Here is a 26209-nt window from a genome sequence, read left to right as displayed (position 1 = left end):
GTAGTAACACCCACATACAGTAGCAGTAAAAATGATTTAAGCATGATGTATCTCATTTTGCACCTTTTTCCATTATTCTTAGAATTGCATTTGTTTTCATTAGGGTTTTACACAGATCAGATTGAGCTGGGACTAGGGCGAGTGAGGTGATACCTTTGCAGATAATAATGCATTGCACCAATCATGAATTGCACTAAATAATCTTCAGATAGGGGATTGCCATGAAAGAAATGACATGCTAGCAGTTTAATTGTCAGAAGCTAACTCATGTTAGCAAGATGGACTAAGGATGGGTAACAGCATTTCCCAATAGTGGGGGAAAAAAGGAAAAATGAAGGTAAGATCAATAACATTAAGACAAATGCTTTAATAATGTTGCTTAACTCCATTTGTAATGAGGGGAAAGAACAAGATCCTCTGGAAATTAAAACCAATACTGGTTTGCTTAACAAATGCCTTGTCTGCATTTAGAATGAAATATGGAAATGCACTAAGATGAAAAATTATTGAGGAGAAGCATACACAAAAAAGCATATTCAGAAAAAAGAAAGATTTCGTTAAAGAAACACATTGGATAGGATAGCGGAAAAGGTGTGCAAAATAAAAACTTTGCTCGAAGTAAAAGTCACAGGTCATTGAAAAAGAAATTCCGTGAAAAATGCCACAGAGTGTTTTTTGCTGAAATTGGAACGTTTCAAAAATTTCCAACAACCGCTAGTTAAAAATGGATTTTCCCATCTGGTAATAAGCCGGACCAAAAGAGCCCCAAAGTGGTCCGTGGTTTGATTTGCATAGGAAAAGAATGTGGTTGTCAAAGGCAGCCCACAGCTTTGTCATTGTCTGTATGCTGTTGCTAGTCTTCTTAAAACTTTTATTATCCTTCAGGACATGAGCTGATCACCAGGCAGGTTCAGAAATTAATTTCCACCCCTGGTGTAGCAGTGGTTCACAACTGGGTGCGTTATGTGGGGGTGGTTATGGCTTTTGAGTGAGACATCAGCACACAGTTTCCGACAGGTTATGGGGTTAGATGGATTTTGTTCCACACTGGACTTTGCTCAGTTGTATGTTGGAAGCTATGTGAATGGGACAGCCACTGGGTTATTAAGTTCTCAATGCTCTTTTAAGTTTCTTAGTATACAGGATTTTGAGACAGATCCTCAGTTGGTGTAAATTGGCTTAGTCAATTGAGATCACTGGATCATAAGCAATTTACACCAGTTGGGAATTTAGCCTTACAAGTGTATTTAGTAACAGAATGTTGCACATACATGATTTATTTGTTACAGGGATCTCTGTTCTTTTTTAAAGAAAAAAATCAACAAGTTGTTATAATGATAGTACTCTGTGCTTCTCATCAAAAATCTCAAATCATTTTCCAAATATTTATTATTACACTTTACAAAACCCCTGTGAGGCAGTTCAGCATTATTATTAAAAAAATGCTGGTAAATAAACTAAGGCAGAGGAAGATTAATGTGATTTACCTAAGGTTACACTGAATCAGTAGCAGCTGGGATTAGGACCAAGAGGACGTGATTCCCAGTCCTCAGCCTTAACAACTAGACAGCATTGCCTCCCATTTGTGCTACAGAAGCTAAGGGATCTTAATTACATAGACAAGCAATTCAACTCAGCTAAGTAAAGTTCAGAACCTGTTGTCACTACAGTTAAAAACAGTTTGGTAAGTGATCTGAATAGGAGCAAAATCCATTCTGAGATGGGTGAGTTCAGATCTTGAACATAGAGAATGGACTGGTAGTAGGAAAAAAGCTCATTCAAATAAATTTTCTTTCTATTCCTTGAAAACTTCAAGCTCTTATCAGGATACTGCAATTACATTCTATGGAATCAATTACACTCTGGCCCCCAAACAGCAAAGCAATTTAGCACGTGCTTGGCTTTAAACAACGTGAATGCCCAGTGAGACAACACACATGGGTAAAGTTACTGCTGTGTATGTTTGCAGAATCTGAGGCTTGCTGGGGCATCTCTTCTTCTGTCACTACGCCTGCTGTTTAATCCCTTATTTTAAGAACCTAAATAAAATATTGCAGCATTTAGGTAGCTACATTTGACAACATCGTGGGGTTTCATTTCTTGTTTATACACAGGAATGATTTGTTGAGCATATTCTCCTTTATTATTTTCATAGCAAAGTAAGAAAAACATAGTCAAGTTTTAATTAAAATTTCCCCAGAAAAACCCAGTGGGTTAAATCTAAGGGATTTAAAACAAAACAAACAAACAAGCAAAACCATTCTGCAAATCTCTTTTTCAAAAGTTCTCACTTGGAAAACCCAAAGCGCTGCTGGAATTGCCACAGTTAGTGCATGGTAATCTGCAATACACTAATCTAAAGTGGTTGCATGTAATTGGAGTTGAGATGACAATTCACGAGGAAAAAGTGGTGAAAATATTTTCCCCAAAAAAATTCTGTGTAATTTTTTCAGCATTTCATTAGGAGTGATTATGTACACCTGAAATTTAATGTTTCCCCCTAAATTTGGTGAAATTAAAAAAGGTTATTTTTGCATCGCAAAGTGCCCAATTTCTGTTTTTGTGACAAAGCTTCAACTCAACATAAATAATTTCTATCTTGAGATTTGGTCTCTTTTTGAAGAAAGAAAAAATTTGCAAAATTGTTAAGCTGAGTTTAGGCACTGAAGATCTCGTTTGCATTTTTAATTTGCTGTGTTAAAATGTATTACTCCGACAAAGGTGTTAAGGAGAAGGTTGTCCATAAATTATGTTACTTTACATTTTATATTTCTCTGGCTCTGAATTGCTATTGGACTTCAGATGCTTTGGGGGATATGTTATCTATGTGGCAGGCTTATTCCGCATGATTTACAGAAAAACAGATTTTTAAAACAGAAATTTTACACACAGAGCAAATTATTCAATTTTTGAGCATTTTTTCATTTCATTATAAATATTTCAGAGCCCTTTATGTCATTTTTTCCCCCCAGGGAAATATACAAGAGCTGATATCTTAGGAGCAGTTTCTGTCTATCACACAAAATGTGTTAAACAGAAACCTCTTGCAAGGAGCACTCAGCAAATGGGTGCCAAACCAAAAAGAGGGGTAATAATAATAAAAAAATCCATTTCAAAATGAAAATATATTTTGGGGTTTTTCTTTATTAAATGAAAAACTGAAAATTTTATTCAGAAATGTTTTGAATGTTGTTTCAAAATGTCCAAAAAAAAAAATCAACAATGTCAGTTTGATGCAAGATTTTCATAGTGGTTGAATTTTGACTTTTTTCTAACCAAGCTGTTTTGTCATTTCCAAAATATTTGTTTTCAAGTTTGGGTTGTTGGGGTTTTTTGTGGGGAGGTGTCAAAATTATTTTCCAAACTCAACCTGAACCCACAAGTATTTTCAGTGCCTTAAAAATGCATTTTTGAGTGAATTTACTATTCACCAAAAACATCTCTGTCAAGTCTTCTTCCAAATACACGTTAAATGATTTCAGTCGGAGCTTTGTTAAGAAAGGCCTTCAGAAGTTGAGGCAGAATTTTGCCCTAAAAAAGCCACTGAAGTCAGTTAGAGTCTTTCCATTGACTTCAATAGAATTTGGTTCAGGCCTCAAATCCTTTATTATCGAGGGTGGATTTTTTGTTTGTTTTTTTGTTTGTTTTTGTTTGTTTTTTGTTTTTGTTTCTTTTTGGTGTGTGTGGAACAGGGAAAAACAACAACTACAAAACCCCCAAAAAAACAAAACAAAACACCCATGACATTACTGGAATTCATGCAGTTAGCGGTGGCAAATTATTAGCTGGAGACGTACAGTGCACTAAAGAGTAGAGATGAGTTTCACTCACCACATGAGGCTGGGGCTCTAGGTTTGTAATTCCTGAAGCTCAAGTGGGTAGACAGTCAGACCAAGTTTTCTCGTGTTAGCCTTCTTCTGCAGACAATCTGACTGTATTTGATTAGCTTTAGTTTGGAATGATTTTTATTAGAAATATGTTGTAGCTGGCTTTAATCTATGTTTGTCGCAGAGTAGAGGAAACATGACTGAGTGGCAAGTATATAAGAATATAAAACTTCTTGCATCCAGTGATCGGCAGAGCGCACCTCAGACTTTATTCCTTGTAAACAGGGTTTGATTCATTCATCTCAGGTTGCTAGCAACTGGGTTTCATTTTGCATAAGCAACCAGAAGACTAATGTTAATAGCCCACAAAGATGCGGTAGCCAACCCAGAAACGAAACACATTCTGAAACGGAGAACTGTTGCAACCGAGCCTTCTGTCAGGCTGATTCAAAACAGCAGTGTTCTAAATGATGGGTGAGACGTAAGATTTACAGACAGGTAAAAGACCAGAATTTTTACCCATGCGTGGCAGCGAAGCAAATTGTTAAACTTATGAGATTCTAAAGGCCTGTTTTCATAATATCTCCTAATGCAAAAGTCCCCTGAGACAACAAGACAGCTTACCTGCCAACTTTGACATTTCTATAACCAAATCAATATTTCAGTGGCCTCACACTATAAATCTGATGTTGATTTGAATTTTCTGAAAGTAACAAATGATCCAATTAGAAAACCAACAAAAAGGTGAGAATAATTATGCTGTTTATTCTTCCATGATGATAAGGTGGGCTTGACAAGACAGAATACTCTTCCTAAACCAGAGTCTGTCTGTGCTTGCAATTGATCTTAGAAGTTAAAGGTTTCCCTTGCATTTTTAACATGCTAAGTTAAAATGTATTACTTTGATAGAGATGTTAAGTAGCAGTTTGCCTACAATATCACATACCTTTTGTTTTATATTCCTCTGGCTTGCTGCAGAATTTCAGATGCATGTGTGGATATATTGTCTACATGGAAGTGAGCCTTGCTCTGCAATGATTTACAGTAGCACACAGCAGGTTCACCCAAGCAGCTCTTTTCTTCACAGTATCATTCATATGGAAAATATGGAAATGGTAGAAGTATTAAATGCCTTTTCTGTTTCAGTTTTCACCAAAAAGGTTAGTAGTGATTGGATGCCTAACATAGTGAATGCCAGTGAAAATGAGCTAGGATCAGAAGCTAAAATAGGGAAAGAACAAACTAAAAATTACTTAGACAAATTATATGTCTTCATGTCACCAGGGCCTGATGAAATACATCCTACAATACTCAGGGAGCTGACTGAGGAGATATCTGAGCCATTAGCAATTATCTTTTAAAAGTTATGGAAGATGGAAGAGATTCCTGAGGACTGGAAAAGGGCAAATATAGTGCCAATCTATAAAAAGCGGATAAGGACAATCCGGGGAATTACAGATCAGCCATTTGAACTTCAGTACCTGGAAAGATAATGGAACAAATAATTAAGCAATCAATTTGCAAACACCTAGAAGATAATAAGGTGATAACAGTCAGCATTCTTGACAAATCACATCAAACCAAGCTAATAGCTTTCTTTGCTAGAGTAACAAGCCTTGTGGATGGGGGGAAGCAGTTATGTGGTATATCTTGACTTTAGTAAGGCTTTTGATGCTGTCTTCTATGACCTTCTCATAAACAAACTAGGGAAATGCAACCTAAATGGAGCTACTATAAGGTGGTTGCATAACGAGTTGGAAAATTGTTTCCAGTGCTTTACAGTCAAGCTGGAAGGGCTTAACGACTAGGGTCCCACAGGGATCAGTTCTGGGTCCGGTTCTGTTCAATACCTTCATCAATGATTTATAAAGTTTGTGGATGCTACCAAGTTGGAGGAGGTTGCAAGTGCTTTGGAGGATAGGATTAAAATTCAAAATGATCTGGACAAACTGGAGAAATGGTTTGAAGTAAATAGGATGAAATTCAATAAAGACAAACGCAAAGTACTCCACTTAGGAAGGAACAATCAGTCGCACACATATAAATGGGACATGACTGCCCAGGAAGCAGTACTGTGGAAAGGAATCTTGGGGTCATAATGTTGTAAGCAAGACATGGGAAGCAATTCTTCATAGAATCATAGAATATCAGGGTTGGAAGGGACCTCAGGAGGTCATCTAGTCCAACCCCCTGATCAAAGCAGGACCAATCCCCAATTAAATCATCCCAGCCAGGGTTTTGTCAAGCCTGACCTTAAAAACTTCTAAGGAAGGAGATTCCACCACCTCCCTAGGTAACGCATTCCAGTGTTTCACCACCCTCCTAGTGAAAAAGTTTTTCCTAATATCCAACCTAAGTTCTGCTCTATTCCATACTGATTAGACTTCAACTGGAGTATGGTGTCCAGTTCTGGGTGCCACATTTCAGGAGAGATGTGGACAAATTGGAGAAAGTCCAGAGAAGAACAACAAAAATTATTAAAGGTCTAGAAAATATGACCTATGAGGGAAGACTGAAAAAATTGGGCTTGTTTAGTCTGGAGAAGAGAAGACTGAGAGAGGACATGATAACAGTTTTCAAGTACATAAAAGGTTGTTACAAGAAGGAGGGAGAAAAATTGTTGTCCTTAATGTCTGAGGATAGGACAAGAAGCAATGGGCTTAAATTGCAGCAAGGGCATTTTAGGTTGGACATTAGGAAAAACTTCTTAACTGTCAGGGTAGTTAAGCACTGGAATAAATTGCCTAGGGAGCCTGTGGAATCTCCATCATTGGATATTTTTAAGAGCAGGTTAGACAAGCACCTGTCAGGGATGGTCTAGACCAGTGGTTCCCACACTTGTTCTGCCGCTTGTGCAGGGAAAGCCCCTGGCAGGCCAGGCTGTTTGTTTACCTGCTGCGTCTGCAGGTTCAGCCAATCACGGCTCCCAGCGGCTGCGGTTCGTTGCTCCAGGCCAATGGGAGCTGCTGGAAGCGGCGGCCAGTAGGTCCCTCAGCCCGCGACGCTTCCCGGAGCTCCCATTGGCCTGGAGCAGCGAACTGCGGCCACTGGGAGCAGCGATCGGCCGAACCTACGGACACGGCAGGTAAACAAACCGGCCCGGCCCGCCAGGGACTTTCCCTGCACAAGCAGTGGAACAAGTTTGGGAGCCGCTGATCTAGATAATACTTAGTCCTGCCCTGAGTGCAGGGGACTGGACTAGATGATCTCTCACAGTCCCTTCCAGTCCTATGATTCTATGTCAACAGGAGCATCTGGGGGTTTTTTTGGTTATTCAAATTGTTGTTTGGATGGAACATGCTTAGAGGTCCAAATTTCCAGCTTTCTCTTTTTTCCCCCATAATTATCTTCAGTGATCATTTATATCCAGTTTTTTCAATTAAGGGGCACACAATGTAACCCCTTAATTTTTAGTTACCTGGAGCTAGATTATGCATGAAAGCAAAGAGGAACTCCACCTAAAAATCATGAGCAATGATCTCACCCTGTATCTGTGTTGCTAATGGACTTGATTTTCAGAGTACCCACAGCCCCAGTTAGTGTCAATGGAGCTGTGAATGCCATTGACCCAGTTTAAAAATCAGGCCCCAAAGATCCCATTGTGCCACTTGTTTATACTCCCAAATCAGGTCAACTGGTTGCTGACTTAAAAACAAAACAAAACAGGTATGAGAAACAAAATGAAGCATTACACCAGAAAACTATCCTGATACCACTGGCTAAATCTTCCATTGCATTGTACTTTGAGTAGTCATTTACACCTCAGAGAAAGTGGGTGTAAAATGCTACTAAATCAGGTTGGGGATGATTTCCACCCACCCTATCCTGTAAATGACTGTACAAAGTGCAGAGCAATAGTGAATCAGACCCAGTAACTCCATCCCAAGGCAGTGCTGCGAGGCTGTTCTGAAAGTTTTACAGCAAAGTTTGTTTTGTGGGATCTAATAAAAAGACCACAGTTATTGTTCTCTGACTATTCGTATTCTTTCCCTCACACTGCAAAGAAAATTGGTTCATTCATATTCTTATAGGGTGGGCAAGATCTCCTTGCCTGGCATTCTTCTGAAATAGGAAAGAGATGCCCTACTCAGCCTGGCTTAACATTGCCATTATCTGTATAATAAAGCTAGACCGTAGGTACAGTATTTATACACACACACACACATAAATTTATACAGATATACCGGGTATGCACAAGGATAAACTGAATAAGAATGACAATAACTTCAGAATAGAGGAAGAGGGATGCAACTTAGTAAGTGACATCCAGAACAGATCTGATAATGTCAAATGACTAAACTAAGAGCTTTTTATGAACATCTCTTCTCAGATAGACTATGTGGGGAAAAAATATACATGAGCTGATAATGTGAGATTTCCTCCTCAATTTGGCAGAAAAGTTGTTCCTTATTCATTTTTCATCCCTTTTTCTTTTGGCAGATTTTTTTTTCATATTTAGCACAAAGAAAGACAATTTTCTTACATTGTACAAACCTATGTTACATTTTACAGAAATGTAAGGAGACAAGGTGGGTGAGGTAATATCTTTTATTGAACCAGCTCCTGTTGGTGAAAGAGACAAGCTTTTCAGTTTACACAGAGCTCTTCTCCATGTCTGGGAAAGGTACTCAGATGACTACACTGCAATTAGACACCCGCAGATGGCCTGTGATAGCTGACTCAGGCTCATGATAAGGGGCTGTTTAATTGCTGTGTAGATGTTTGGACATGGCCTGCAGCCCGAACTCTGGGACCCTCCAATCTCGCAGGACCCTAGATCCAAGGCTGCAGAATGAACCTGAACATCTACACCACAATTAGATAGCCCCTTAGCCCAAGCCCCATGAGTCAAAGTCAGCTGGCTTGAGCTAGCCCTGGGATTTGACTTGCAGTGGAGACATACCCTGAGCCTCACAGCTAAATACAATAGTGGAATTGATAAGGAGTTAACATGTTAACTACGACTGAAGGTGTGTTAACTGCTCACTTCAACTTGAATTAGGGTGACCAGATGTCCCGATTTTATGGGGACAGTCCCGATATTTGGGGCTTTTTGTTATATAGGTGCCTATTACCTCCCACCCCCATCCCAGTTTTTCACACTTGCTATCACACTTGCTCACCCTACCTTGAATTCTCTCTTGCAACATTTGTTAACTGCTTGTCTGTTCTACCCTTCTGTTTAGCTGTGACACTCTGAGCACCTTTCCCAGACCTGAAGAAGAGCTCTGTGTAAGCTTGAAAGCTTGTCTCTCACCAGCAGAAGCAAGTTGGTCTAAAAAATAATATTCCCCATCTTGTTTCTCTAGTATCCTCGGACCAACATGGTTACAACAATACTACAAACCGCAATGTAAAGGCCTGCACGTTGGATCATAATTGGATCACAATGTTGGTAAAAATGATACCCCTGAATCTACCTAGGTTGCTCTGTGTCCCTAGCATCCTACTAGTAAGCATCTTCCAAGTAATTGAAATAGAAATAAATAATTACATCACAGCTGTCTTCCTTCCTCCCAGCTCGACAGGAAAAATACCTGAATTAGTTGCTATTTATTTTCTATGCGTGTGTGTAGACTTTGATAATGAAAAGGCATGCTAAAGATGTACAAAGCCGAAAAGTCTCAAGAATTTTAGCACAAATGGTTACTTTTCCAAATATTGTTATGAAAGTCTGTTTTATTCATCTTCCCTGCATCCAATTACAAAGCAGAAACAACAAAAGAAAAAAATTAAACTTATCATGGAAACTGCTGTCCTATGGGTCTTACACCTATTTTCATACCAGAATTGAGGGGAATTTTGCCATTGGCTTTAGGCCCTGATTCAGAAAGGAACTTAAGCACATGTCTAACATCAAGCATGAGTAGTTCCAAATGAAGTCTGTGGGACTACTCACATGCAAAAACTTCGGCATATGCTTAAACACTGCTGAATCAATGCCTTAATGGGAATGGAAAAAAGGCTTTTAGCTATTATCACTACAAAAGCCCCCCCACCCCCCCCGCCCGCCTCGCTCTCCTGCAGGTAATAGCTCACCTTAAGTGATCACTCTCATTACAGTGTGTATGGTACCACGCATTGTTTCATGTTCTCCATGTATATAAATCTCCCCATTGTATTTTCCACTGAATGCATCCGATGAAGTGAGCTGTAGCTCACAAAAACTTATGCTTAAATAAATTTGTTAGTCTCTAAGGTGCTACAAGTCCTCCTTTTCTTTTTGGAGTAACACTAGTGACTCCATAATAAATAAAATATTCTCAAATAAATACTTCCCTTGCTCAGGAGATACAATCTGCTGGACTTTGCAGAGCATCTATTTGCATTAAAGCTTTTTCTTCCTTTGATTACATTTTTCCCCCCCTTACTAGCCACATTTGGATTTTGAACTCATGTTTTATTTATTCCTTATCAAAGCCACCAAAGTTTCTAATCCATTAGTTCACCAGTTTAGGCTTCAGTAATAGGCAACATGTCAATTCTTGTTCCAAAGCGGGTATTAATGAATAGATTTCACTCAGGCCATGCCGCATCTGATTGGAATGGACAGTGGTGCATTTCAAAAGCATCCGGGTTCACAGATCACCTTGGCCCCAGTTTAGGCACTTCTGGTTTCTAGCACCACAAAGGCATTAGAGAAGGAACTATAAAAGCAGGATTTCTTTGACTGGATTCTTTGCAACAGAGTCAAGTAGAATAAACCTTTTTCAAATGTAAAAAAAAAAAAATTAAAAAATCCTAAAATAAAAGGGTTGGATTTGCTTATGTTCTTTGAAGCTTTTCTTTGTAGACAGTGTGGGTAGGAAGGAGAGGAGGAATGGAACCCAAAATAATTCAAGAAAACTTTTAGTTCTGTCTTTGAATTTTATAAAAGCAGCTGCATTTAATTAATTTTTTTTACAGAGTGCTGAATAATCACTGACTCTGCAATACATTGGGCCCGAGCCTTCTCCCATTAAAGTCAATAGGGACTGTACTACAATGGGAGCAGGAGCAGGCACCGTATTTTTCTCTAACAAAATAAAAATTCCCAGGACTTGCTATGATTCTGCTCCCACATTAGGAGCTATTTCCTCTGAGATACAAATGTGCTCCTAAAATATTGGTTAGTCTCTAAGGTGCCACAAGTACTCCTTTTCTTTTTGCGAATACAGACTAACACAGCTGTTCCTCTGAAACCTGTATTGAAGATGTCAGCCACCAGGAAGCAATTGCTAATTGAGCAATAAAGGGATATTTTCACATATACCAAGAACAAATAGGGCCAAATAAATAATTCTGCTCACATCATCCCTTCCACCTGGAGAACTCAAAGCACTTTCTAAAGAGTAATCAGTTAAGCCTCAAAACACCATGGTCCACGAGAGGGGGATTATTACAGCAATGGTACATAGTCACCCAAGATTACACAGTGAGTACTTGTCGGAGCACAACTTAGTCCCAGCCACATCGGACCACTGGACAACCCTGTAACAAAGGAGTTTATTATAGTCTCTCCAGCAAAGCACACATATATGCAGGGCTTGACCGTGCACCCACTGAAGTCACTGTTAAAGATCCTGTCAGCATTAAAAGGGCAGGATCAGACCCTGAATTCACACAGCTCAACGGGCTGTATATTTACTTTGTACCGTAGCTATTCTGCTGTGTCTATACATCTGTTTTTCGCAAAAGATGGATTTTCCCCCACCACGCAACACAGCTTCTATGCGCTCATCTTCCTTAGCTCAGTCTTGACGGATAAGGCCATAATGGTGTCAAACTCATTTGCTAATTTGGGAGAAATGTTCAACTGCGTTAAGGTTGTGTTGCTCCTCTAGAAGATGGTGATCCATTTGGACATTATGCTTTAGGTAGTTATGCTGTGGGCATTGTGTATATGGTTGTTTGAAGCACAGCTATATAAATCCATGCGTTAATAACTGTAAATTATGGTTTATCTGGCGGAATTTTCTTTTTCCTCCACGTGCAAACACCTCTAATCTCCATTGTGCTTCAGAATGTAGCTGAAGGTGAAGCAATATGTGTCTCCTTCATGGGCAACAGATCAAACTATTAACAGCATGGTGGAATAGCAGGCTAGGATTTGGTGGGATTTATGAAAGGGCATCTGTAGGCAGCATGTAAAAAAGGTTCTTGATTTCATAAGTGCTTCTATTTCCTAAGTGCATAACTGTTTTCTCCTCCGTAGCTAGTCAGTGGGCACAGAGAAGGCTTTTTATCCCATTGAAGAGAAAATTTGGCACCAGTGATTAAATTGGATTAAGGGTTTTACATATTTCAGTGGCAGTTCCTAATGATAAATTGACCTCAATGTTTCAAACATAGAGGAGGAAAGGAGCACACCAGCCTGTCTTTGTTTCCTGTGCTGAAAAAACAGTGATCTCCCATCTGAGGGGACACTATGCCAATTCCCTGCAAAATCCCTTAGGTCCAACTCCGCAGCCCAGATGCCAGTTAGCTAGGCTGGTGCTGAATAGCTCAGCAGGGGTCTGGGTGGGGTTAGGAATCTGCTCTCCTCCTCATTGCAGACTACATGAGGAACTGCTGTATAGATGCTGCTTCTGCAGTAGCCACTGTTGTTGCCCTCATTGCCAAGAAGGCCAATAGCATATTGGGCTGCGTTAGTAGGAGCATTGCCAGCAGATCGAGGGATTATTCCCCTCTATTTGGCACTGGTGAGGCCGCACCTGTAGCATTGCGCCCAGTTTTGGTCCCCCCACTACAGAAGGGATGTGGACAAATTGGACAGAGTCCAGCGGAGGGCAACAAAAATTATTAGGGGGCTGGGGCACATGACTTACAAGGAGAGGCTGAGGGAACAGGGGCTATTTAGTCTGCAGAAGAGAAGAGTGAGGGGGGATTTGATAGCAGCCTTCAACTACATGAAGAAGGGTTCCAAAGAGGATGGAGCTCAGCTGTTCTCAGTGGTGGCAGATGACAGAACAAGGAGCAATGGTCTCAAGTTGCAGTGGGGGAGGTCTAGATTGGATATTAGGAAACACTATTTCACTAGGAGGATGGTGAAGCACTGGAATGGGTTACCTAGGGAGGTGGTGGGATATCCATCCTTAGAGGTTTTTAAGGCCTGGCTTGACAAAGCCCTGGTTGGGATGATTTAGTTGGTGTTGGTACTGCTTTGAGCAGGGGGTTGGACTAGATGACCTCCTGAGGGCTCTTCCAACCCTAATCTGCTATGATTCTATATTCTAAGCACAGAGGGGAGAATCCATGGAGCCTCTGACCCCCACCACTCTTTTCACATGGACTCCCACAGGGCAGAGCTCTGCCTACTTAAATTGCAAGCTCTTTGGGGCAGGGACTGCCTTTTACTTATATGGGTGTTCTATGCCTAGCCTGGTGGGCCCCAGTCCCTAATTATTAGGGCTTCTGGTCCCTACTGCAGTATAAATAAATGATAACAGCACATGGAATCTGCAGCCCTTCCAAACCCACTCGCCGCCCCCTGCATAGCAGAACAGCACCGATTCTACTGCCATGGGTCGCAGAGCATAGAGTGCAGGATTTAAAAGCAGGACAGCCATCCCCACTGTACAACAGATTCTAATTGGCACGAGTTTTAACTAGGTGCAGATTAGCCCCTGGGCACGATCTTTGTCTGGCTCTTTGATCCTTCCTCTCCGCTCATAAAATAACTCTGCATGCACATGGAGCAGACAAAGAGCTAATGAAATGAGAGCTGAAGCTAAGCTTTGCCGATTTTCACTTTACAACCCATATTTGGTAAATTCCTGTTTAATTGGTCCCTCCAAGGCCTGGAATATTCATTGGTACGCACATGGCAGCAGACGCAAATATGCAAAGTTAAATGGTCCACGTTATTTTAGAAAGGTGCCTACAGAAATGGTTAGACAGAGCTATTTCACTGATGTCTATACCAGGCAGGTGCACTGTCGTTTCAAAGGACATGGAGAGAGAGAGAAAGGAGGAGCTGTTCTCTGGTAGCTTTATTTAACTAGCGAGTGAAGTATGGTGCTTAGAAAAGAGGAGAGAGCTTTAGGACAACTGGGTTCTTTTACCATCTCTGCCACTGATCTTGTCCAATTCACTTTAACTTCTCTGGGCCTTAGTCTACTCGCTTGTAAAACAGAAATACTACATGGCTCCCTCAGAAAGTCCTACTGAGGTTTCATGTGTGTAGATCCTATAAGAGGTGCTGTAACGTGATAAATTTCAATGGCAGTGAGGTGCCTAAATCCCTTAGTCTGAGCTAAAAATTCCATATGTGTGCAGCCCAATGGACGGACATCCTCCAGTATATTTATGCCAAAGTGCTTTATAAACAACGTGCACATAGCGCTGCTGGATGGTTGTGGCGGCCACCACAGAATAGCATGACAGGGAAGGAAAGTGCTGCCTAAAGACACCAGGGCAAAATCCTCCTGGGAGTAGAGGGCCATGGGATCTTCAGTGTCTTTACAGAGCAGGCAGGACCTGGACTTTCACAGATCAACATATGCCTTCAGTGTGAAAATCATATTTCTCTTTGCTACTATTTTATCTGCTATTGTTACAGGTAAGTAACAATACGAACCCACCCCTGAAGCAGAGGTTTGTGGCACTCAAAATCCTGTCTCTTTCACCAATAGAAGTTGGTCAGTGAAAGGTATTACCTCACCCACCCTGTCTTTCAGTCAAGAGTCCTATAAGTGAATGGGATGAGTGGGGGGAAATCCTGTCTTTTTTCAAGTAGTTTACAATGTGCATCTGGCAGCATTTGTGTGGTGAGTTTTGTGGTTTGGCCTTGGTCAGTTTCCCCTGTTGCTGAGGTAGCATAGCAGGGGGGTGATAAATACCTTTTGAAAAATAGGAAAAGGTGGTTGCAAACCCATAAAAAGGAGCAGGGCCTCTGTAATACCTGAAACTAAGAACTTCTGGGTGGTGGTTGGTTTTTTTAAACTGACTAATTTAGATATGGTCTACACTACAGCCCTATATTGGTACGCCTACGTCGCTCAAAGGTGTGAAAAATCCACCCCCGTGAGTGATGTAGTTTACTGACCTAACTCCCTGTGTAGATAGGAGAGCTTTTCATGCCAACATAGCGACCGCCTCTCGGAGAGGTGGATTAACTACGCCGATGAGTTAGCTCTCTCCTGTCAACTTAGAGCATCTTCATTGAAGTGCGACAGTAACGCAGTTGCGCCGATGCAGTGTTTGAAGTGTAGACTTGCCTTTACGTTTCAAGTTGACAGTGTCTTTTTTATTTATATCCTTGTGGCTTTGTCCCGTGTGTGCCAGAAGGAAGGAACGATGGAAAGAAGAAGGGAAGAAGGATTTGTGGAGAAGTCTGGGTTTTAGTCCCGCAGGGCTACAGATGCCCTGTGTAAATTTTGGCTCGAAACATGACCTGTGAGTCTCTGTTTCTTCATCTGTAAAATGGGAATAGTAATCCATCCCTCCCTCACATGAGGAAAAATTAATTAATGGACACTATGGTGATGCACACCCTAGTAAAGCCCATAAATTCACTGGCATTATTTAAATGCCAAGAAATTTTGGCCTGTGGCATGGCCTACATGTGAGGGTTAGCGATTTGTTTTAGTGCCTTTCAAACTATTAAAGGACAGAGACTGTGTTAAAAGGCATGAGAGGTGGGTATCATGAGAATCCTTCCCAATGCCCTTATCCTGAAAATCCTTATTTACCACGAGGAGTCCCATTGACTTGGCTGGGCCTGTACATGAGAATAAAGGACTGCAGCATTGGGGCATCTTTATTATGTACACGCAGAAAGTGTGTGACATGTTAATCTGCAGATCGCAGTTATTTTCCATTCATTTCAGCTGCTGTAATGAGGTCACCCAAGAGGTTATCTCTGGACAATTAGCAACCAGTTAATTACACAAAGACAGGGCCAGATCCTCCAACCATTCGTCATGCAGGGAATAATACCTACCTCTTAGATAGCACTTTTCACCAATAGCTCTGAAAGTGCTTTACAAAGCAGTTCAGTCATTTACAGATGGGGAAACCAAGGCACAGAAGTGAAGCAGCTTGCCTAACGACACCCAGCAGGCCAGCAGCAAAGTCAGGAACAGAACCCAGATCTCCTGAATCCTAGTCTAGTGCGCTATCCACTAGGCCACACTGCCCTGGCGAGAAACAAGAGTTCTATTTGTTACAATTTTATTACCCCACTGACTTTTTAAATATTATTTGTATTACCACAGTAGCATCTATTATCCCCAGTCATGGACCAGAATCCCATTGTGCTAGGTGCTGTACAAACACAGAACAAAAAGCCAGTGCTGCTTCAAAGAACTTACCGTGGACCTTAAAGGGTTATACAGGATTGGCCCCACAAAAACAATAGCAAAATTCTGAGTTCACTGTAGCAGGTACTGGAATCAATAACCCTCTGGCATTGGTAAACACAGTTCTTGTGAAGCTGAGCAATATTAAAATCACTCTGAGTCATCTGATATCCTCCAACATGAGGGAGCGTGCTTTATTCCTTTTAACAACCTACACAGCAATTGCTGCTCATAACAAAATGATTGTAGTCGTGATTTCCCTAGAATGGCACCCTACGGGCCAGACCAGGCCCCCTTGAGCTGCACATGGAGTGGAACCCCAGGGGCATTTCCTCATGGCTCTTACCACAGCCCCATGGAAGGGGGACTCCTAGTACAATCCCCCACCTCCCTCTGGGGCCTGGACTGAAAGTGGAGGTGAAGCTGGAGCAGGGTGGGGGAGGAATGTGCACAGGAAGAGGGTAGTGGGGACACATATCACATACCCACCCCCACTCTGGCCCTGGTGGCTTAAGCTGAGAAAGAGAACACAGCCCATGCTGTTAACAGTTCAGTGTAGGCCCCTGCCTGTGGGGATGCACAGGAGCTTAGACTGTGCTGTAGTGGGTGGCAAAAGTAAGCAGCCATAGGTGCTGGAACTAGGGGTGCTGGGGGTGCAGCCGCACCCCCTGACTTGAAGTGGTTTCCATCATATACAGGTTGTACATTTTGGTTCAATGGCTCTGAGCACCCTCCCTTTAAAATTGTTATAGCACCCCTGTAAGCAGCAGTGGTCAGAGCAAGCTTGGACTTTGCCCAAGATATTTTTCTTTCAGAAAGGACCAGTCAAAAACTTTACAGATATCTCCCGAGAGTCTTAGTTGTTTTAGGCCAGCAGGACAAAACACTACTAGCATCCTCCAATCCCTCAAAGATTACATTCTGGAGAGCGCTACTTTGTGCTCGATATCTTAAGTCTGTATTCCTACTCTGTACGTGTATTTATGCCGCTAATACTGATAAAAAAGTCATCTAGATAACCTATTTAAACAGCTAAGAGAGTTCAGTGTCTCTGCTGAACCAGACGGCCTCTGAATTTAAGTTTAAAAAGGATTCAGTCAATTATCAATAACATCATGCAATATGAATGGAGCAGGTGTAGACTATTCAAACGTTTAAAAGACAAATAGGAGACTGACAGACAAAAGAAAAAAATGTGTACACGATTAAAGAGATAAATAACAAGATAAAAGAAAATACTCTCACTGAATCATGAATTCTTAATTTTAATGAATTTGCATGGACATGGCATACCAGAAAGTTCACCTTAGTTCTTCAAGACTTTAGGGTAGCTCTCATTGTTATTGAAAACTTAATTATTCTATGTTCCCAACAAGAAATATTCAAAATTCATAAGCCAGCCCCCACACCAAAAACAAGTCATGAGATTAACTGAAAAATCATGAGGTTTTTTTTTTTTTTTTTTTAAATAATAAACGTTGGGTTCTTTTTATTTGTCTCCTGGGTTTTAAGTCACTAGGGTACGAACTTTTCTCTTTGCAATCATGAGGGCTAGACTCTTAGTATTATTACATTTTTTTTAAATGAAAGCTAAGGTTCTCATATAATCACGTGGCTCCAGTAGCTGGGGCTTTAAAAAGCTGATTATCACAAGAGCTGGCAACACTAATTGCTGTTAGGGTGCTACAAATTTCTATCCTGGTCCTTTTAAAATTGTTTTGATATCAAAATAAGTAAAATAATAAAATACAAAGAAGGTGAATTACGGCAGTTATGACACTGGAGATGCTATCGTTTCTGGTTTAAAACTCATTGTTTCTCTGAGCTTCAACTTACCATAATGCATGTTTCGTTTTCTAAAAAGACTCAATAGTTTCTTTGGGATGGAGTCTGCTACCCTACGGTATTCTATATGGATTCTTATATCGCACTTATCATCATACTATCCCTTACTCATGTCTCTCAGCACTTTGGTCCATAAGTAGCTACATTAAAACCTCCTAGACCATTTGTAGAGTAAGACTCTTCTCGGCGTGAGGAAAGGTAGCAGAGTGTGGCCTTTGATTCACAGATTAGGACTTAAAGACAAGAGCTTCACATGCTCAGATGGGGTAAATTAGTGTAGACCCAATGTTTCTTCAGCTTTTCAGGTTGGTGGCCCCTTATTTGAAGTCAACTTTTCATGACCCCCTGGGGATTTACTATAAAAGTAAGAGTAAGAAAAAATAAATGCATCCAGGGTAACAATGATAAGGGTATCTGATGTATTGGTATATGTGTATTTTGAGAGAGTGAAGAATGCTTGGCTTTGAAGAGCAAGGGTGCGCAGGGAATGGGAAAGTGAATGTTCTTAGATTGTAATAATTTTATTCTATTTCGACCCCCTGATTGCCTTTCATTACCCCACTGGTTGATAAACACTGTTGTATGTTTGTTTGTTTAAACAATCTGGGACTATCCTTTCCTTGAGTGCCAGTGAGTTTCTGGGTTATGTTTTAAGATGTTGATTTTAATCTTGAAAATCCTAAAAACCCATATTTTTTAAGAGACAAGGTGGGTGAGATATCTTTTATTGACCAACTTTGGGTGGTGAGAGATCCACAAGCTTTCGAGATACACAGAGCTCTTCTTCAGATCTGGGAAAGGTACTAAGAGTGTCACAGCTAAATAAAAGGTGAAACAGATTGTTTAGCATAAGGATAAGTCTTAACTGAGTTCTTGATTTTTAGTATCTCACAAAGTTATGAATTTAAGATCCCAAGCTTGTCTTTTGAAGGGGTTATGAAAGTTTCCTTTGAGGACAAGACTTTCCAAAATGCCACCTTCTTAATGGGCGACCTGGAGGAAGAATTTATGGACCAATGCAATATGAAACCAATGTTATACCTGAGAAATTTTCATCCTCTGGACAGGCAACATAAACGCCTGCATAGATTTCCACCACAACTTCAGCAACCAATACTCATCCATCAACCTCTCTCTAAAACACTCCCACACCTGCATCAGCATTGTGGACACAATGATCAGCTTCAACAAAGGAACCCTACAGATAACTATCTACAAGAAACCCATGGATTACCACACCTACCTTCACAATCCAGTAACCACCCCAAACATACCAAGAAATCTGTTATCTACAGCCAGGCACTCAGATACTACAGAATATGCTCCAAGGAGTCAGTCCAAGGTATATACCCTGACACACTTTAAAAGGCCTTCACCAAACAAGGACACTCCATCAGAGATGTAGATTGCGTCATGGAATGAGCCACCCAAACACCCAGAAAACCCAGTCACACCTACCTCACACCCTTAGTTGTCACCTACCACCTCACACTGGAACCCATAAGGGGTATCATTAAACAATTACAACACATACTCAATGGGGAACAGATCCTGAAAGAAATCTTTCCTGAAACCCCTCTACTGGCCTTCAAACAATCCCCAACCTTGCCAGGCTCATCATAGCATAGCATAGAATCATAGAACTGGAAGGGACATCGAGAGGTCATCTAGTCCAGTCCTCTGCACTCAAGGCAGCACAAAGTATTATCTAGACCATCCCTAACAGGTGTTTGTCCAACCTGCTCTTAAAAATCCCCAATGATGGAGATTCCACCACCTCCCTAGGTGCAGAAGGAAGCTGCCCATAGACCAAGACATACCAATTCAAAACAGAACCAGACCCTGCCATAACAACAGATGAAAAACCTGCAGACATATCTCCACTGATATAATGATCAATACCCCACAAAGCACATCCGTCAAGATACGTGTCCTACACATGCCTATCACAACCTGTGGCATACCTCATCCAGGGCACTAAATGCCCCAATAACAATTATGTGGGTGAAACCAGATATTTACTACACTCCTGAATGAACGCACACAGCAAAATGATAAAAGACAAAAACACCACATCAACCACAGGCAGACACTTTTTATAGAACAATCACTCCATATCTGACCTCACAGTTCTCATCCTCAAAGGAAACCTGACCAACACCGTCAAAAGACAAGGCTGGGAGCTTAAATTAATAACTTTATTAGACACTAAAAATCATGGATTTAGTAAAGACACTGGATTTATAATCTACAATCTTTAACCCATTAACCTTCCGTTGTCCTGCGATTGCAGAGGTGTTAACTGTGCGCTTCACCTTGAATGATCTCTTGCAACGTGTGTTAACTCCTTATACTTAACAATCTGTTCCACCTTGTATTTAGCTGTGATAGTCTGAATATCTTTCTCAGACCTGAAGAAGATCTCAGTGTAAGCTTGAAAGCTTGTCTCTTTCACCAAGAGAGGTTGATCCAATAAATTATATTACCTCACCCATCTTATCTCTCTAATATCCTGGGACAAACATGGCTACAACGACATTGCAAACACATTTTCAAAGACAGTTAGGTATTGCTGCACTCAGCAGCATAACTGAGTTAGGAGCCTAAATTTCATTTTCAATATTCATTTTCAATTGTTGGTGGAATGTTAAATTCCTAAGCACCTAAAACACTTTTGAAAGTGAGATTTAGGGTCCTAAAACAATTACCCATTTTGATGATGATCATAGCAATCCCTAAATACCTTTTACAAATCTGAGCCTAGATGCCTTAAGACCATCCTGCCTGAGTAATCACCTCTCCCATGACCTATTGCCACAGTAGGGGCACTCATGCTGAAGACCTATTGGTATAAATGAGAGGGAATTGCTGGCTGGATGGTTTTTATTGTGTGGACTTCCCGTCTTCGGAATTCACTCTTCTCCTTGTTCTGAAATGCCCTGAATCTGCTAACCTTCATACATTGCAAAATCTCTTTTCTCAGGCACTGGAACATGGGTTGGAGAATTGAAAAGGGGAGGAGTTGTTTCATCGATTTTTAAGGTCAGAAGGAGCCAGGACAATCATCTAATCTGACGACCTATGTAACACAGATCAGAGAACCTTACCCAGTAATTCCTACATCTAGCCCATAACTTCTGTTTGAATTAGAGCCCAAATTTTAGAAACACATCCAATCTTGATTTAAACACAACCTTATGTAAATTCTACCAGTGGTTAAGTACTCTCACTGCTAAAAATTTGCACCTTATTTCTAGTTGCAATTTGTCTAGGGTCAACTTCCAGCTACTGAATTTTGTTATGCCTCTGTCTGCTAGATTAAAGAGACATCTACTGGGTTAGAAGTTGTTTGTGAATTTTTAAGTTGCCTGTCTCAGGTGGTGGGTTACCTTAAATTGTACTGCTGTGTATAGGACTTATTTTAAAGATATGACTAAGGCCTCTGGCATATATAGAAAGGCTCCCTTTTTAACATTTTTGTATGTCTGAATAAATGTATATGTACAGTGGAGCTGAGTAAATAATACATTTTTTGATTAGTTGGTAATTTTGAAAAGTAAAAAAAACTGTTTTGGATCAAACAAAACATTTTCTTTCATTTTGAGCTTTTTTAAACATTTGAAATAAAATTCAAAGTAATTTCAAAATAACTTTTTGTTTGGAATCAAACAATAAAAAATGGTTCATTTTGGAAAGTGTCAAATTAAACGGGGTTTTTTGTTTGTTTTTTTTTAGAATTTTTAAGGTTTTGTTCAGAACAAAAAATTTGGTAAACAAATTGACACATTCACAAAATATTTCAGCCACGCTGAATTTATTTATTTACCGACCAAAAAAAGTTGTGATCAAAATATTTTGCTCAACTGTTGTGTATAGCACCTAGCAAAATGGGGCTCTGGTAGCAACCGAGGGTTGTGAGTGCTCATGTAACATAAATAATAAAGCTTATGCATATGTTATATCTTCAAATGTTTGTAGGATGGGGTCCTTACTGGAAAACAAGTGAGCCCTCTTTAGCTAATTCAGCACTTATGAATATCCATAGAATGCAGCCAAAGATTGTGCAGCCAAGAAAATAAACGTTTATATTAAAACAACAACAAAAAAGTAAGTTCAAATCTTGATAACACTGCACTTTTGTCATAATTTTTAAGAACTTTTCCCCTTCATTCAATTATGGTCTCATTCATTCTTGCCACTTTTGGAAAGCAATTTTTTTTTAAAAGAAAAGTCCTATCTGATTGAAAGCATTTCACATGCAAAAAAAAGCCAAGTTAATAAAAGAACAGTTCCTCTATATATACAGAAAAAGATCACATTATAAAAACTGCCTCATTAGAAAAGCCTAGCCACTGACGATCTGTCTTATATATTTCTATAGCGCCTTATCACTGCAGCATCTGATTAAGGAGTGAAATGATTAAGATAAATGACACAGTTACGGTAACTGATCCCCTTCCACTATGATTCTTAAATCTGCAAATGAGAACTCTGAATTTGGGAAGAGGGAAACAAGGGCCCAATCTTTCAACCCTTAATGACATTGAAATCAATGGAGGTCTGCTTGAGTAATGACAGGCTTCAGAGTAGCAGCCATGTTAGTCTGTATTCGCAAAAAGAAAAGGAGTACTTGTGGCACCTTAGAGACTAACAAATTTATCTGAGAATAAGCTTTCGTGAACTACAGCTCACTTCATCGGATGCATTCAGTGGAAAATACAGTGGGGAGATTTATATACATAGAGAACATGAAACAATGGGTGTTACCACACACACTGTAACAAGAGAGTGATTACTTAAGGTGAGCTATTACCAGCAGGAGAGCCGGGGGTGGGGAGGAAAAAACCTTTTGTAGTGATAATCAAGGTGGGCCATTTCCAGCAGTTGACAAGAACGTCTGAGGAACGGGGGTGTGGGGGGGGGGAAATAAACATGGGGAAATAGTTTTACTTTGTGTAATGACCCATCCACTCCCAGTCTCTATTCAAGCCTAAGTTAATTTTATCCAGTTTTCAAATTAATTCCAATTCAGCAGTCTCTTGTAGGAGTCTGTTTTTGTAGTTTTTTTGTTGAAGAATTGCAACTTTTAGGTCTGCAATCGAGTGACCAAAGAGATTGAAGTGTTCTCCAACTGGTTGATGAATGTTATAATTCTTGACATCTGATTTGTGTCCATTTATTCTTTTACGTAGAGACTGTCCAGTTTGACCAATGTACATGGCAGAGGGGCATTGCTGGCACATGATGGCATATATCACATTGGTAGATGTGCAGGTGAGCGAGCCTCTGATAGTGTGGCTGATGTGATTAGGCCCGATGATGGTGTCCCCTGAATAGATATGTGGACACAGTTGGCAACGGGCTTTGTTGCAAGGATAGGTTCCTGGGTTAGTGGTTCTGTTGTGTGGTATGTGGTTGCTGGTGAGTATTTGCTTCAGGTTGGGAGGCTGTCTGTAGGCAAGGACTGGCCTGTCTTCCAAGATTTGTGAGAGTGTTGGATCATCCTTCAGGATAGGTTGTAGATCCTTGATGATGCGTTGGAGAGGTTTTAGTTCGGGGCTGAAGGTGATAGCTAATGGCGTTCTGTTAATCAACTTAGACTTGAATATAGACTGGGAGTGGAGACTGGGAGAGACTGGGAGAGACCAGCTCTCCTGCTGGTAATAACTCACCTTAAGCGATCACTCTCTTGTTACAGTGTGTATGGTAACACCCATTGTTTCATGTTCTCTGTGTATATAAATCTCCCCACTGTATTTTCCACTGAATGCATCCAATGAAGTGAGCTGTAGCTCACGAAAGCTTATGCTCAAATAAAATTGTTAGTCTCTAAGGTGCCACAAGTACTCCTTTTCTTTTTGCTTGAGTAATGGAGTTTTCTAAGGGTTCAGATATGAACAGACCTCTGCTTCTGCCCCTTACTATCTGCATCATGGGTTGGAGCTTTTGGAGAGTGGAAAAGCAGATTACAGGGCTGGTGTGTGTGCAGTGGGCAAAGCCTAGGTTCAACTCCCAAAATGCTAATCAGCATCACTCAGCTTGCGTGGGGTGGGGTGGGGGAGTGGGTGGGAATTGTGCCAAGAAAAGGACTGGCACAGATTACTTCCTCCCTGGAACAAGAGGGACCCAGCTGTGGCCTACTAAGTCATAACTAGGTTTTCGCTCTGCTCCTGGGCCAATCCAGCTACTTGCTGTTCTATAAGGCAGAATGCAAGGTACTATTAGCCCTGTTGACTTCAAAGGGAATTGGCTCAGGCCCTAAAGTACTACAACTGCTGAAACTCTACAAAGGTTTGCACAAATGATTTATTGCAGGGTGCGGAGACGGTGTATTTACATGCATTTAAGTTTGTTATAAACATTTACAAAACATTAGGACAAATACCAGCATTCTCAGCTAAATATGTCTGACCGCAATTATTTTTGATGAGTAAAATGGCTTGCAAAACAACTTGAAGGGGTTGTGTGTTTTTTTTTTTACTTTTTTTCCGTTTTGTTTTCAAAATCCTTTGGCTTTGAAAACATGTATAGCACTGACGGGCAGATAATCACACCCTGCAAAGGTTCATGTAGAGTTAAAGAAAACCAGAGATTTTCAAGAGATTAGGGACAGAGATATCTACTTTAAACTGGTTTGTGTTGCCCTTCAGTCAGCTGTTGCGGTTTTTGCCTTTCATAAAGCCCACCTTAAAACCTGAGTGTAATGAATGTGTCCAATTTGGCTCAGATCTGCTGTGCCAAGCAAGTATTTTTCTTAACTAAATATTGTATTTTGGCCCCAGTGAGGCTGATTTTTCCATTGGAAATGGTGGCACAAGGGCTGTTGACCATAGCACAAGAAAGAGTCCATATGCTGAGCACTTCTTTGAGGCTGCTGGTTATAAGGATGAGAATGAAGAAGCCAATCAGGGGGTTCACAAGTTGCTTAGGCAAGACTGACTTTATAAAATTGGCTCTTTTCCTGGTTTTTAGCACTGAAGGCAATAAGAACATAAGAACGGACATGCTGGGTCAGACCAAAGGTCTATCTAGCCCAGTGTCCTGTCTTCCGACAGTGGCCAATGCCAGGTGCCCCAGAGGGAATGAAAAGAACAGGTCATCATCAAGTGATCCACCCCCTGTCACCCATTCCCAGCTTCTGGCAAACAGAGGGTGGGGACACCATCCCTGCCCATCCTGGCTAATAGCCATTGATGGACCTGTCCTCCATGAATTTATCTAGTTCTTTTTTGAACCCTGCTGTAGTCTTGGCCTTCACAGCATCCTCTGGCAAGGAGTTCCACAAGTTGACTGTGTGTTGTGTGAAAAAAATACTTCCTTTTGTTTGTTTTAAACTTGCTGCCTATTAATTTCATTTGGTGGCCCCTAGTTCTTGTATTACGAGAAGGAGTAAATAACACTTTCTTATTTGCTTTCTTCACACCAGGCATGATTTTATAGACCTCAATCATATCCCCTCTTAGCTGTCTCTTTTCCAAGCTGAAAAGTCCCAGTCTTATTCATCTCTCCTCATACCGCAGCCATGCCATGCCTCTAATCAATAGGAGCTTCTTCACTGTATCTCCCTGTGAATCCATTTTTGTAACATTGTGCACTGCAGCAGTATCTTCCAGAAAGGTTTCCCCACTCTAGGATCAGTGCATTTGATCCTGCAATCCTTACTCCCATAACCAGTCATCACTGACTTGAGTAGGCCCATTGTCTTCAATAGGCAATAGCTCCTCAGGGGCACAGGAATGAAGCTCCTTACTGCACACCTTACAAAGGGGCTCATCTCCACCCAGAAGTCTCCTCTGAGGTGGCGTTCAATGCCTTGCAGAATTGGACTCACAGAGTGCTTGAGTCCCCACTCCACCCAGGTGAAATTCACTCTACGGGAATGCTGGATACAGAGTAGAATGCTCATAGAATAAATAGAATTAGTACATGAATGGTAAGGCAAAGCTTTACATGTAACAGGGCTCACCTGCATTCCGATTACTAATCATTCCTCACCATTAAGAAACAATGCATCTCTCCTTCCCTCATCAGGCTGAAAATGGCAGATGAAATTTAATGTTGATAAATGCAAAGTAATGCACATTGGAAAGCATAATCCCAACTATACATATAAAATGATGGGGTCTAAATTAGCTGTTACCACTCAAGAAAGAGATCTTGGAGTCATTGTGGATAGTTCTCTGAAAACATCCACTCAGTGTGCAGCGGCAGGCAAAAAAGCAAACAGAATGCTGAGAATAATTAAAAAAGGGATAG

General features: G+C 40.7%; 1 long non-coding RNA gene across 1 annotated transcript in view; it reads left to right on the top strand.

Annotated features, from left to right (window-relative positions):
- The first annotated feature begins 259 nt into the window (after positions 1-259).
- LOC142070950 (uncharacterized) overlaps positions 260-26209 on the top strand; it is a 99941-nt gene continuing 73991 nt past the window's right edge. The window contains exon 1 of the long non-coding RNA XR_012666885.1: positions 260-337. This is a non-coding gene — a long non-coding RNA (uncharacterized LOC142070950). The remainder of the gene's footprint in view (positions 338-26209) is intronic.

The sequence above is a fragment of the Caretta caretta genome, chromosome 1 (assembly GCF_965140235.1).
Source record: "Caretta caretta isolate rCarCar2 chromosome 1, rCarCar1.hap1, whole genome shotgun sequence".
Classification (NCBI taxonomy): Eukaryota; Metazoa; Chordata; order Testudines; family Cheloniidae; genus Caretta; species Caretta caretta.
Note: the sequence above shows the minus strand (reverse complement) of the source record. Positions and strands in the feature narration are given on the sequence as shown.